The following is a 14,853-nucleotide window of genomic DNA, read 5'->3' on the forward strand; positions in this document are numbered from 1 at the left end:
TAAGGGAACAACACGTAAACAAAAATAAGAGATTGAGAGAACACACAGACGTATAAACGTAAAGCGGAGCATAAAACTCACAGAAATAAGAAAATAATGCGACAAAAGGTAAAAGTACGTAGAGGCGCCAAATTGTAAACGTAAGAGCACATCCTAATAAAGAGAAAATATTTTTTGTTTTGAGAGAAAAAGAGATGAACGTAAAAATGAAACATAACTTTAAACATTAGCGTTGAATCCTTAGATGACTTACTTCTTAAATTATAAACAAAATTAAACGAAAATATTTAATTTATCTCTAAAAATTTTTAGTTAACTGAGTTTGTTTAATAAAGTCCCGAAAAACATTGTTAATAAAAATCATGGCCACTGCGAATCCAGTAGGATTTCCGCACGTCCACTATTTTTGACAAGAAATTACACAAATTTGGTGATTTTTGGAGAAATTATGTCCTTTTCGGTCAAAAACGTGCTGAAAGTCGCAAAAAAGGTAAAAACAATTTTAAAATTGTAGAATCAACTTATACGCCCGGCATCTTTTGATGGGATCTGGTGAAAAAAAATTAGAGAATTAATTTGAAAAAACGTAGCTAATTTGCTAATTTCAAGTTAATTTTCCGAATATGGAACTGAATGTATTTGCGTTTTAGGTGAATTATTGCAATTATATAATTTGTAATGTTGATTTATTTAAAAAGTTTGTGTTAAAATATCTGCAAAAGAGGGTCAACAACACGTAAACAAAAATAAGAGATTGAGAGACGTATAAATGTAAAGCGGGGCATAAAACTGAAAGTTGATACTCAGTTATAATCCGTTGAGTTCTGCTCAATGAAAATATATTCAAGATGGCAGTACTTCCGGTTATATCGGAAGTCGCTATTAACTTTCTTATTTTCAATGGAAAACTATGTTTTTCACTGTGTTTTTGAATTAACTGAATTATTTTAAGGGAGTTTTTATCAGCTTTTCCTATACCTAAGTTCAAGCGTTTTTGAGATATTTAGGATTTTTTGAAAACTTTTTGTCAATTGAAAAATCGGTAACTCGCTTAGTTGTAGAGATTTCAGAATCATATTTGGAGAATTAAAAAAGAAGGCCTATATCTGTTCTCCAGTGTAATCATAATTGTAAATAAAGCTAATAAACCAAAATGTTTAAGGTTAAGTTTAGACAATCTCAAGTACCCATAATTTAATTTAAACGGGATGTCCCAATTTTTATTTTACTAGATAGAAGAGAATTTTGTTTTGCATTGATCAGCATTAGTATTCCCTATACCAATCTGTGATAATTTTCAAGTTATGTTGGTTTTTTAGGCATTGTAGGAAACTTCTTACTAATCACAGTTATTTTTGCATAGTTTGTCATAAAAATAGTTCTGATTAAACTTAAACCATAAACTCCTTTCAAAATTGTGCTATCTATACCCTAAAAACAAAATAAATTCATTGAATGTTTGTTTAAAAAGCTTCAATTTCTAAAATTTTTTTAAAGACAGAAAAGTCTACAATTTTGCTTAAGCGAACTCAAAAAATATTGGAGGTGAATAAGTGAGAAATAAATGAAATAAATGAAATAAATTGAAATAAATGTTAGGCATAAATTTCAAAATTCAAATACGTTGGGGAGTAGAATGACCATAGAATTCACTGAACTAAACCGTTTTGATCCAGAATTTTTAGTTTTCAAGTTATGAATTTTCAAATAAATTAGCAAAAATCTCTCTCTTACAGAAATCATTGCCTAGAGCGGCTCCAGGTTTTCACAAGGAGATAGAAATAGATAAGTTTTTTAGTTTCAGGGAAAAAGGCAAAAATCAACTTGAAATTTTTTACTATTTTTCACTTTTCAAACGCCGATTGCGGCGAAACTATTGAAGCTAGTGAAAAATGTCAGGCATTTCAATATTCTTCAACTTTTTTAACGGGTTGGTAAAATTTCATACTGGTTAAAATCGCAAATCTAGCATTTTTATTGGTTACTGCTATAGCAACAACGATTAAGGGTTTCATTACAGAACACGCGCTATTGTTAAAATTTCTAAAATGACTCTGGTTTGACTTCCTTCAGTGTTTGCAAATTTCCGAAATCCTAGTTACAAAACCTAACTTTATAGGCGGGTTCATATTTGGTGACTTCAAGTACCTGTAACTCATTTTTTTTTCAAATAACGTAACCCAGTTTTTATTTTACAAAGTGAATAACAAATTTCAAATTATTTTTGTTAAAATTGAGAAAGTTATGTCAATTAAAAAAAGTTATTCATAACTTTTTTCGCATAGAACATAGAATCAACAAAAAAAACATAGGTATAGGGAGTGTTGATACAAATCGATGCAAATTAATTAAATCTTTGTTTAAACATAAGACATTTTTTACGTGTCAAGAATTGAATTATGTGTAGGTAATTGAAGTTCTTCAAACGTAACCTTTAAAATTAGGGCATTGTCACTCTGTTCAAAATCTGCAAAATGGTAGCGAAAAGGTAATGATTTTGTCTTCAAAATGCCCAAATACGATCTCAAAATAATTAGAAATAATAAAAAAATAACAATAATAAATTAGATGCAAGTACAAAGAAAGAAAATTAATATCCGTAAATATCTTGAAAACGGCTGAACCCATAAAAACTCTCGAATAATTCACAAAGACAATAAAAAAACTTAGATCTCTATTTAAATTAACTATTAACTAATTACAATTTTTATTACTATTTGAAAAATGAAATTTTCAACTTTTTGACAATGATCCATTGCGATTTTTTTTGAAGTCTTTGATTGTGAGCCAAACTCCATTCTTAGACACTCTTACTTGTTTAAATTTCATAATTTGTGCGCGAAAATTACTAATTTTAAATTTGAAATATAGTTCCTGATTTAGTAAAATCTTGTGAGATAGAGAATATTTAGGTGACCTACTGTGCAATTTTTTAACGCTATTTTTGCAAAATAGAGGACATTTGTATGGTTTACTGTTATAACAAAATGTTATACAAAAAAATTTACATTATCAAATTACATTTTTTTTATTTTGATTTTATCAAAAATACTTAAGTAAAGATTATAATTTTTATAAGTCTATTTTAACCAAGTCTAGAATAACATTTCTGTAAATTATAGATTATTGGAAAAGCTAATAATGTGCCACAGAGTGTTTTGGTAAAATAAGGTTAAATTATGTAAAAATATTTGATTTTTTAAAAGATAGTAGTCTGTTTTATTTCTAAAATTTTGGAAATATACACATTTGTATTAATTCAACCAACATGCAAAAACTTATTATAAATTATCTTATGTTGTGAAAGACACTTTTTTTATTTGTAGTACTTCGCTAAAAACTGAAATTTGTAAATTTCAACAAAGCGCTGGGATTAATTTTTTAATAAAGTTTTGTTGGATAGTAAAAAGTCACTTCTAAAATTTGATAGTTAACCAAATTTTATATTTTTTTAATAAGTTTACCTTAAAAAAGTTCTAATTTTTATAAGTCGTCCTAAAAAAATTGTAAACTTAAAGCACTATTAAGTACTTTTATCCTTTATTGCATTTTTAACATTTACATTTTCAATAATGTCTTGGTAGCTTTTTTTTCAAAACTGTTTCATTTTTCATTATTGAACTAAAGGTGGAAATGACACTGAAGAACACTCATTTCCAAAAACTCAACTGCAACTGATCTTGTGAGGTTTTACTTAAAGATACAATTTTTGCTATGTAAACTGTTACTACACGTATTTTTCTTTTTTATTTTACAGTCATGCTTTTAATTTCTCATTTCATTCATCTCATCCTTATCAAATAAATTGTACGTTATTCGAGAAAACTGCCTATAAAAATAAAACGACATAAACTGTGTTCGTATTAAATCATCTAATGTAGATACAGCGTACGCAGTGAATGTAAAAAAGATAAAAATTTAGAGTTAAATTTTGCGTAAAATTGCGAGCTTATGATGTTCCTCTTTCTTAAATATAGGAAAATTACTCGTGGGCACCACGAGAGAGTAATTGAAAAAAAATAATATTAAACGAGGACTATATTTAGAATAATAATTCTAATTTTATCTGAAAAATGTGAAAAGCGCCCAAATCAATATCATCCACGCTTGCAATGTTATCAGAAAATGTTGCAAATCTGTTTATCACAAATGCATATGTAGTCGAGACGAGTACAATAGCCCTTCTTATCTAAACAGGTTTTCAAGAATTCAAATGCAGGAATATGTTCAAATATCTAACGTTGCTCACGAACGAGTGAATAAAATTATTGCTTTAATAAAAACTTAATAGATGCAACTTTTTAGAGCGTAATGGTCTTTCAGAAAAAATGTTTCACATTTTTCCTTTGTATGAAAAAAGTTAAGTCAATTCAAAGAGGACATTAACATTTTATAGAAGAAAGAACGTAAGGAGACTTCAAAATACAAAGATTAAATTATGCCGTGGTTCGATAAAGTAAATAATTAATATTAATCTGCCATTACTTGATAAAGGATGCAGGTTTGTAAAAATAAAACTTTAGACTAGTTTAATTCATCGAAACAAATCTAAATTAAATTTAAAAAAGCTCTCAAGATAATTAGATTTTGTTTATTTCGTTATTTAAATTCTTCAGTCAACCACAACGTGTTATTTAGTTAAAGTACAAAGTAGTAGATTTGTTTCACTCGAGAGTAGTTTAGATTTTTCTTATTTATCTGAAACTTCTTAATCAAATATACAACCACAAGTGAAAAACTCTGCCGGGAAAAGTGACAGTTTATAATTACTGCAGCAAAAATAAATTTGCAGTAATTTTAAAACTTGTTGTTGTCGAAATTTCTATCACTAAAGTAAATTCTTCAGCGTTGCGTTTTAGGAGTTATTTCCACATGGTCTGTTCCAGCGTCACAGTTTCAATTTTCCGCTTTAAAACTTCGCTCGATAGGGGTCAGAATCGAAGCAAATTAGCTTTATTGTAGGAAAAGGATTGAAATCCACCTGGACGCAATGCTTTTTTATTTATTCAGCTTAAGCGGTGCGATTCTTGCTCCTGCAGACACTGCGACGAAAGTTTTTATTGAAAATTGAAAGAGAATAAAAGCTCTGATCAGTGGACGAAATACACCAGATGCGGATCTATTCAGTGCTATTGCAAAACGGATTCCTTTTCAATTTTTGTCGACTGTGATTTTTTTTCGTTCGAAACACAATTTTCACCTATAATTTACTACTAACAAAACATCAAGAGATAACAAATAAGACAGAGTCCATAATCATTTGTATGTAATATAGATATTTTTATTTGGGGCGTTAATTACATTGTCAATAATAATTCAAATCACAAGTCAGGAAGTTCTTTCGTCAGGCCGTTCCAGCGGATAGACCAACCAGCTCAGACTTCATTCTGTAATGAAGTAAAAAGGGTTGTTGAGTATTTATGTCAACAACTACAAGACTTAACATTAAAGGTAAATTAACATTAACTTAAGAACAACTCTTAGGAACCATGTATAACCAGATCTCTCACACTGAACTGTACAAATCGTGCAATGGTCAGCCCGCTAAACCCCACCTGGTTAGCCTCCACGCCGACCTGATCTTGCAGCTCCTTCAATACTCAATCGTGCAATAGGGTGGAATCCACCATCCCTTGATTAGTATTGGATACCTCCACCAGATTGTGCAATAGGTCAACTTTACAGTCTCCCTAATCCTGGTCTTCGGATGGCAGTCACTACCCTGACTCCATCCGGGACACACCTCATAACATTACAACCAGATCGTGCAATAGATTGGAATCCACCAATCTGACCCTGGCCTAATGATAACTCACTCTACCAGATTGTGCAATAGGGGTTGGACGTAACCATCCCTAATCCTGGTTTATAATAACACGTGATCGGAGTTCATGATACATGGCATAGTACGCGTTCTAATTTTTACTACATTACTAATATTGACTACAAATACTCTGTGAGAACCACACTCACCAAATTTACGCCTTCGTTCTGCTTTTGTCAGGATTGAAGTTCATATAATTTGTTTATTATAATTTTTATATAGTTACGCACAAACTAATGTGATTCACAAACACAAACACATCATTGGTTAATAAATTTAGTATTTAACAAATTATTTTTATTACATTCGGCCATCCTGAAATTCGGCTCGTCCCGAGACGTCTTTTACTCTTCATCCAAAAATATTTTGATAAAATTTTCTATTTTAAATTTTAAACCAATGTAATTTTCAGTTTTTTTTTTTTTTCGAAATATGACCGATACCGTCCAATAATAACAACGAACGAATGTGCAACATTTTAATTTCGCATTTTACAGTATCTAAATTTATGCCCTGGCTTATTACAATTGTAACAAATAACGGTCTCCTGTGACTTGCGCTGAAATTCGGTATTCAAAATTTGCGTTTCCGTCAAACTGCTAAGATAACATAAGAGCATTTCCGGACTTTCATACTGGCCTGCTTTAGCACTAGTTCTCACTAATACATCCCCCGATAATACACGAAACAGCTCGTCTTCCAAAGATTTCTAATTCATTCAACATTGATAATTTCTTATAATAATAATAAACATAGTTTTCAATACACTTTGAACCTTTGTTTTGAAACACCTCTTTCCATCTCACTTATAACAATTTTAGTCCATCACTCAAATATAATTTAATGACACTGTCAATTTAATTTTTCAAATTTCAAATTCACTTTAAAATTATTAAACGAGAATAATAACAGAACGGAAATCTCTACTAATACGAACTTCAATTCTTTATCTGGTGTCTGGTCTTGGTCTATCCCACTTCTGATAATTTGTAATATAGATATTTTTATTTGGGGCGTTAATTACATTGTCAATAATAATTCAAATCACAAGTCAGGAAGTTCTTTCGTCAGGCCGTTCCAGCGGATAGACCAACCAGCTCAGACTTCATTCTGTAATGAAGTAAAAAGGGTTGTTGAGTATTTATGTCAACAACTACAAGACTTAACATTAAAGGTAAATTAACATTAACTTAAGAACAACTCTTAGGAACCATGTATAACCAGATCTCTCACACTGAACTGTACAAATCGTGCAATGGTCAGCCCGCTAAACCCCACCTGGTTAGCCTCCACGCCGACCTGATCTTGCAGCTCCTTCAATACTCAATCGTGCAATAGGGTGGAATCCACCATCCCTTGATTAGTATTGGATACCTCCACCAGATTGTGCAATAGGTCAACTTTACAGTCTCCCTAATCCTGGTCTTCGGATGGCAGTCACTACCCTGACTCCATCCGGGACACACCTCATAACATTACAACCAGATCGTGCAATAGATTGGAATCCACCAATCTGACCCTGGCCTAATGATAACTCACTCTACCAGATTGTGCAATAGGGGTTGGACGTAACCATCCCTAATCCTGGTTTATAATAACACGTGATCGGAGTTCATGATACATGGCATAGTACGCGTTCTAATTTTTACTACATTACTAATATTGACTACAAATACTCTGTGAGAACCACACTCACCAAATTTACGCCTTCGTTCTGCTTTTGTCAGGATTGAAGTTCATATAATTTGTTTATTATAATTTTTATATAGTTACGCACAAACTAATGTGATTCACAAACACAAACACATCATTGGTTAATAAATTTAGTATTTAACAAATTATTTTTATTACATGTATGTATTTGTATAGTAAATTTTCATATTTTTTTTTAAATTAAAGAGCAAGTCTACAACGTTATTAATAATATATTACAAAATTCAATAAAATAAGAAAATCTAAAGGGTAAAGAATAGTCAGACAAAAAGAAAAAACTGTGATCATCCCACTACACAAGTGCACCTCGAAAATTTAAATAATAAAACTGTTAAGGTATAGTTACAAACTAATGGTCAAAACAATACGAAAATATTAGGTATACTAAAAATTATATAAATAAATATAAAATAGTTAAGAATGACCGTATTTTTAAAAATGTTACCTATTTTTTTCTAGGTCGGTTTGAATATTCACATAGTTTTAAAACATGTGATACATAAATTATCTAAAATTAATCTTTTGACACTATTCGGTTCGCTGTAAAAAATTGATGTTGTGTTATATTGATGTTATTTATAATTAAAAGAAAGTCCAGTTTTAACAAAGTGTTTAACAAGGTCTGAATCTCCTATATTGGCATTCGACAAGTAATATTTATGTTGTTTAGTTCTATTGTTAATATAGGTATTGGCGCAAGGGCAAAGTTGCGCATTTTTATGCTGAACAATTATCTCCAAGAAAATTTGATGTCATTTTTAGTTTTTAAACTATTGAAAAAAAAAAGATATTTGTAATTTTCGTTTTTATTTTTTCAAGCAAAAACCAAAAAAACTAGAAGTTCATAATTTGGACATTCTTCAGGCATTTTGTATAAGGAATCTAAATCTGTCATACTCGTAGTATGCGTTCTTGATGTCAGAGTTACTACATTCAACTTTGGTTTTTCTTACTCGTACGAAAGCCATGTTCGCTTTTTGTATTTTTGAAAAGTATTTTTAGTCCTGATTACAACGATGTATCACATGTTATGATCGAATCTTACATGCCGATCAAAATGGAAAAAAAAACATTTTTACGAAGTGTGCTTTGGAAAAAACGTCAACAATTTTGTTTTTAAACAAATTAGATCTTAGAAGATTCATTAAATTTGGATCTGGTAGATTCACATTTACTTATTTAAAAACTAAACGACATGATAAACTTGAATTTTATTCTTCGCATAACAAAACAAGATAAAATTATAAAACTTCTGCTCGCATATTTGATAGAACTGTCAAAATCTAGTTTGTTAAACAACATCTTTGACGTTTTTTTCAAAGCACTCTGCAATTTTTCTTAATTTTAATCAGCATGTAAAATTCGATCATAAATGTGATACATTATTGTAATCATAAACAAAAAGACTTTTCAAAAACAGAAGTATCAAATATAGCGCCCATAAGAAAAAACAAAGTTGAATGATGTAACTGCGACTTTAAGAACGCCTTGGAAAAGGCAATAACAGATTTAGATTTCAAGTAAAAAAAGTGCCTGAAAAATGTCTAACTTAAAAACATCTATCTCTTTTGGTTTTCGCCTTAAAAAAAAACAAAAAAAAAATACAAAATTTTTATATTTCTTAATAATTCAAAAATTAAACCTGACACATTAATTGTTTATTCAGAAATTGTTCAACATAAAAATGCGCAACTTTGCTCTAATTAAACCGACCTCGTGGACTTCGAAAAAGGACACTCTGTATAGCAATTCTTGCAGTCATTATAATTACGACTTTTTTTATTTGTTTCTTTAATTTTACTAAATACAAATCAGAATCAAATGAGAATTATGATTTATAATCGGCATTTTCTGATGATGTGGATTGTATGGTAGAACATAAAATTTAAATATTATTTATTAAAAGCTATTTCTTTATAATAAAAGTCAAAAACAATAATATTATTACTAAAAATTAAAGTGATGTCAAAAAAATTAATGCATATTAGTAGAACTTTCAACTGTAAATTTATGTCTAGGATGAAAATAATATTAAATAATTCTAGAACATGAGTTACTTTATCTACTGGCAATGCAGTTATCAACATATCTTATAACTTATTGTAAACAGTAGTTTACAGTTTATATAAAACTATACAGACTGATCCAAAAGTAACGTAACAATTCAAATCTTTGTTACGAGTCTTTTAAAAAAAATCTTTGAAGAAGTCGATTTTATTTTTTAAAAGCTATCATTCCAAACGTCATGCGTTATTGAGTAATGACGTCATTTTTATCCTTTTAATGGCAACTGACATCCTAATTTGTGTTTTAGGTAGTACCCTTTTTTTTCGTTCTGCTAAGTATGTGAAAATCCAAAAAAAGCAAAAACATTAAAAAAAAGAAAAAAGAAAATTAAAAATTTATAAAAGTTATTAAGAGTATTACACAAAAAACTTTATTTTCGTTCTTATAACTTTAATTCTTATTTTTATTACCTTATTAATTCTTCTCAATATCTAAAACAATGAACAAATGTGTCAGTTGTCATTTTAAAAAAATAAAAATCACGTCATAACTCAAGAACAAATGGCATCATAATGACATGTCACTAGAAAGTAAAAAATGTAGCATTTAAAAAAATGAAATCATTCTTACTATCTAAAACAATGAACAAAGGTGTAAGTTGCCATTTAAAAAAACTAAAAATAATCATAACTCAAGAACAAATGACATGTGACTAGAATGTAAAAAATGTAGCATTTAAAATAATTTTTTGAAATAAAAATTAATTTAAAAAAAATGGTCCAAGTTAGCAAAATTCGGATTTGAAACCTCACTTCCGGTTTTCTACACGAAAAAAAATTTCAAATTCCAAATCTGATTTCAGAATCAAAAAGAACAGAGAATTTTCTGTATAAAGCACTATTTTAAATATTTTGGTATGCATTAGTTTTTTGAATAAAGGCTTTCAAAAACTCTGTGTCTCATATTTCGTCAAACTTTTAGAAGTCAATATATTTACAAATAAGTGTCATATAAAAAAATCATTATGTATTTACAATCATGCTTTCTAAGAGACATTCAAGATGTCAAATTTTTTCGTTGTCCAGTTCGCGTGAAATTTTTGGATTTGCATCTGTCACTTAAAAAATCGGTAACTCGCTTAGTTTTAGAGATTTCAAAATCATATTTGGACAATTAATAGAGAAAACCTATATTTGTTCTCCAGTCTGTGCAAAACTGTAAAAAAAGTTAATGAACCCAAAAATGACAAGAACAAATGACATGTGACTAGAATGTAAAAAATGTAGCATTTAAAATAATAAAATTAACATGTACGAGAATTGTTTTAAGATGACTAAACACAAAAACATGAATTTTGTGTGTTACTTTTGGTTCAGTCTGTAATGTTAGTAATAACAAAACTAACTGGTAAACCTATTGGGCAGCCAAAAATTTGCTTATAAATGATTTGATAAAATGTTAAAAATGATGAATTTGAAACATATTTTAAATTAATTTTTCAAATCTTTTTTTAACATGAGTATTTAAATTATTAAGGGATAAGGTCCAGTTTTTGGCAACATATACCTAACAGAGAGATAAATTTAATTCTCAGTTAAAACATAGCAACATTGAATTTTGTAATAATTATTAATAATGTTGTAGACTTGATCTTTAATCAGAAGAAAATGGAAATTTACCAATGAAACGTAATTGAGTTAGAAATGTTTACTAACAAAAATCTTCACAAAACTTTTCTATTTTTAAAATTAAAGACAGTGAGTCATAATTAGTTTCGCACAAATTTATACAAAATTTTTAGGTAAATATTATTACTAGAACATGCTGATGTGCATTGAAGTTTTTAAACGAGCCGTTTCCCTTAATAAAATAAATCACGAGTAAAAGTTTATTTTATCAGTTACAATAGCATCTCATTAGCGTGTCTTTTGTGAACAGTATTGTAGTGAGTTTTACAAAAGATCTTATTTTGGAACTGGAAATGTTTAGAGTTCTAAAGCGATAATAAATTCCATCATTATTTCGTCGACACCGAATTTCTTATTATTGCAAAGTAAGTGAAACACAAACGAGTCAGTCTGTTATTCGCATTCAATACAAATGTGACAATAATGTATTACAAAGAGGCAAAGAAAACCTTATTTTGCAAATGTTGCTGTCACAAACAAAAATCTTTTAATTTTCTTGTACATGAAATAAGAAAATTGTATTAGAAATACATTTCTTTGCTCGAAACTTTTCCAGGTCTCGGAGGAATAGGGAAATCCCACCGTTCGAAGATCATTCGGAGCAAACGTGGACTAAGAAGCAATCTGCACAAAAAGCGACTAGTGCAAAACATTCGTATTGCGATACAAATGTCTGAATACTCTCTTGACGTCGCGATGCAGAGAGGAATTCGATAAGTTGGAAGTTGAATTGTTACTCTTAGGTACTCGCTCTGATTGTTTCTATTGTTGAATTATCGTAAATCTTTCTTTAAAATACCATTTTGCGTTTCGAGCTAGACTAAACATTGATTTTCCAATTAGGACAAGAGAAACCTGTAATGAGTAAGTAAGCACGTAGTTGTCTCTTAGGAAATATTTACACGTATTGTAGATTCTCGTGATTATTGGTATTATACAGGCTGTTCGGTCTAAACCCCACATTAGAAGTATTGAAAGTTCTAATAAAGATATTTATTTCAAAGTTGGTACTCGGCCATAATCCGTCGAATTATGCTCAATGAAAATAACAAGTGTTCAATAATTGTTCTCGTCAGATCGCCTATGTGTCGCAATTGTCACAAAAAACGTATGTCTCGGTTAACATTACAAAACAATGACAGATGACAGCTGTCAGTGCAGTCAGTGTCAGACCAAAAATTCACACATTCAACTGAGCTTGTAAAATAAATTCTTGAACGTCTGCATACAATTATCATGATTTGCAATGTGATTTTTATCAAAAAACTCCTAAATGTAAAAATAAGACAACATTTAGACACTTGACAGCAAACCATATGAACTTATCACGCAACCTACGTTCATGCTAGAAAGAGAAAACCACAGCAAACTACGACCAGAACAATTATTAACACTCGTTATTTTCAGATGGTAGCACTTCCGGTTATACCGGAAGGCGCTATCAATTTTCTTATTTTAAATGAAAAGCTATGTTTTTCACTGCGTTTTTGTATTAGTTGTGTTACTTTAAGGGAGTTTTTATCACTTTTTTCTATACCCAAATTTAATCGTTTTCGAGATACTTAGAATTTTTTGAAAATTGGGACATTTCACGTGAAGCGGACAACTCAAAAAAATGTGACAACCTAAAATTCGGTTACAATATTGTTCTCTTAAAAGGTGTGAATGTAAATACGTAATGGTTTTGATTGTGAGCGACTTGTTTAAAAAAATATTGACTTTTAAAAATTGACCAAATATTAAGTATAACGTTTTTGTAAACTGTTATTCTAATTAAACAATATATAACAAAATATTTAAAATGGTGTCTTATACACAAAATTTACAATTCTTTTAACTCTAAAATCAAATTTGAAATTTGAAATTTTTTTCGTATTGAAAACCGGAAGTGAAGTTTCAAATCCGAATTTTAGTAACTTGGACCATTTTTTTTAAGTTATTTTTATTTAAAAAAATTGCTTAAAGTAAATAGAGTTTACACTATAAGTCGCAAAATGGGATCTCTATTCGTTTAAAAGATATAGTACTTAATGTACTCAAGCGTAACTTCTTGCGTAAGTATATCCTAAAAGAATAGAGATCCCATTTTGCGACTTATAGTGTAAAATCTAGATATTATAAATCATTTTTTGAAATAAAAATAAATTAAAAAAAAAAGAATAAATAAAGAATAAAAAGAACAGAGAATTTTCTGTATAAAGCACTATTTTAAATATTTTGGTATGCATCAGTTTTTTGAATAAAAGCTTCTAAAAACTCTGTATCTCATATTTCGTCAAATTTTTAGAAGTCAATATCTTCACAAATAGTTGTCATCCAAAAAAATCATTATGTATTTACAATCATGCTTTCTAAGAGAACAATTATCCCTAATATAATCGAATTTCAAGATGTCAAATTTTTTTCGTTGTCCAGTTCGCGTGAAATTTTTGGATTTGCATCTGTCACTTAAAAAATCGATAACTCGCTTAGTTTTAGAGATTTCAAAATCATATTTGGAGAATTAGTAGAGAAAACCTATATCTGTTCTCCAGTCTGTGCAAAACTGGAAAAAAAGGTAATGAACCCAAAAATTTTAAGGTTAAGTTTGAACAACTTCAAACACCCATAACTTAATTTTTTCAGATAGGATGTCCCTATTTTTATTTTACTAGATGGAGGATCGACCTGCATTAGCATTCCCTATACCTATCTGTGATAATTTTCAAATTATGTTTCTTTTTTTTGACATTGTAGAAAATTTCTTACTAACCACAGCTATTTTTACATAGTTTGCCATAAAACATTTCTGAATAAATAAACGACAAACTCTGTTCAAAATTGTGTTGTCCGTGCTGTAAAAACAAAATAAATTAATTGAATGTTGATTGGAAAAACTTTACTTTCTTACATTTTAAGGCTAATGAATTTCTCAATACCAACCAAAAATTTTTGTAACTTGAAAATTATTAAACTTAAGTATAGGGAACACTAATGCAGATCGATGCAGAATTTAATTCTTTACGATTTAATAAAATAAAACTTGTGGCATTTCATTTGGAAACATTTAGTTATGGATGCTTAAAGTTCTGTAAACTTAACTTTAAACATTTGGGGCTTTTTATTCTTTTTTAGAAATTTAAAAACACCAAAGGAAAGATCTAGGCTTCCTCTCTTAAATGAGCTAAAAAATAGTTCCAAATCTTTAAAAATTGCAGAGTTATCGATTTTTAAACTGGAAGGTGCAAATTTAAAAAAAAATAAAAACTCTAAATATTTCGTAAACGGCTAAATGTAGCTATAGGAAAAGCTTACAAAATCTACCTTAAAATAACTCTAGTAATCTAAAAACGCATTAAAAAATATAGCTTTCCATTTAAATTAAGAAGGTTGATAGCGACTTCCGGTATAACCGGAAGTGTCACCATCTTCAAAATATTTTTATTTAGCAGGACCTAGATTATGATCGTAAGTAAATTTTCAGATGACTATCATTATTAGAACTACCAATGCTTCTAATGTGCGGTTTAGACGGAACACCTGTATATATTTCACATCTTATTTCTTGAAGCAAAATTGATGTCATTATATTGTGAAACATGAAGTTTTTTTAAGCTAACAGAATGGTATCCTGAAAATAAT

General features: G+C 29.3%; 1 protein-coding gene and 1 long non-coding RNA gene across 3 annotated transcripts in view; both read right to left on the minus strand.

The window, feature by feature from the left end:
• cmpy (crimpy) overlaps positions 1-14,853 on the minus strand; it is a 62,182-nt gene that overhangs the window by 1,385 nt on the left and 45,944 nt on the right. The window lies entirely within an intron of this gene.
• LOC135265282 (uncharacterized) overlaps positions 5,271-14,853 on the minus strand; it is a 362,501-nt gene continuing 352,918 nt past the window's right edge. The window contains exons 2-3 of the long non-coding RNA XR_010332880.1: positions 5,974-6,934; positions 5,271-5,387 (exon numbers count right to left, since the gene is read on the minus strand). This is a non-coding gene — a long non-coding RNA (uncharacterized LOC135265282). The remainder of the gene's footprint in view (positions 5,388-5,973; positions 6,935-14,853) is intronic.

Source organism: Tribolium castaneum, chromosome 1 (assembly GCF_031307605.1).
Source record: "Tribolium castaneum strain GA2 chromosome 1, icTriCast1.1, whole genome shotgun sequence".
Taxonomy (NCBI): Eukaryota; Metazoa; Arthropoda; class Insecta; order Coleoptera; family Tenebrionidae; genus Tribolium; species Tribolium castaneum.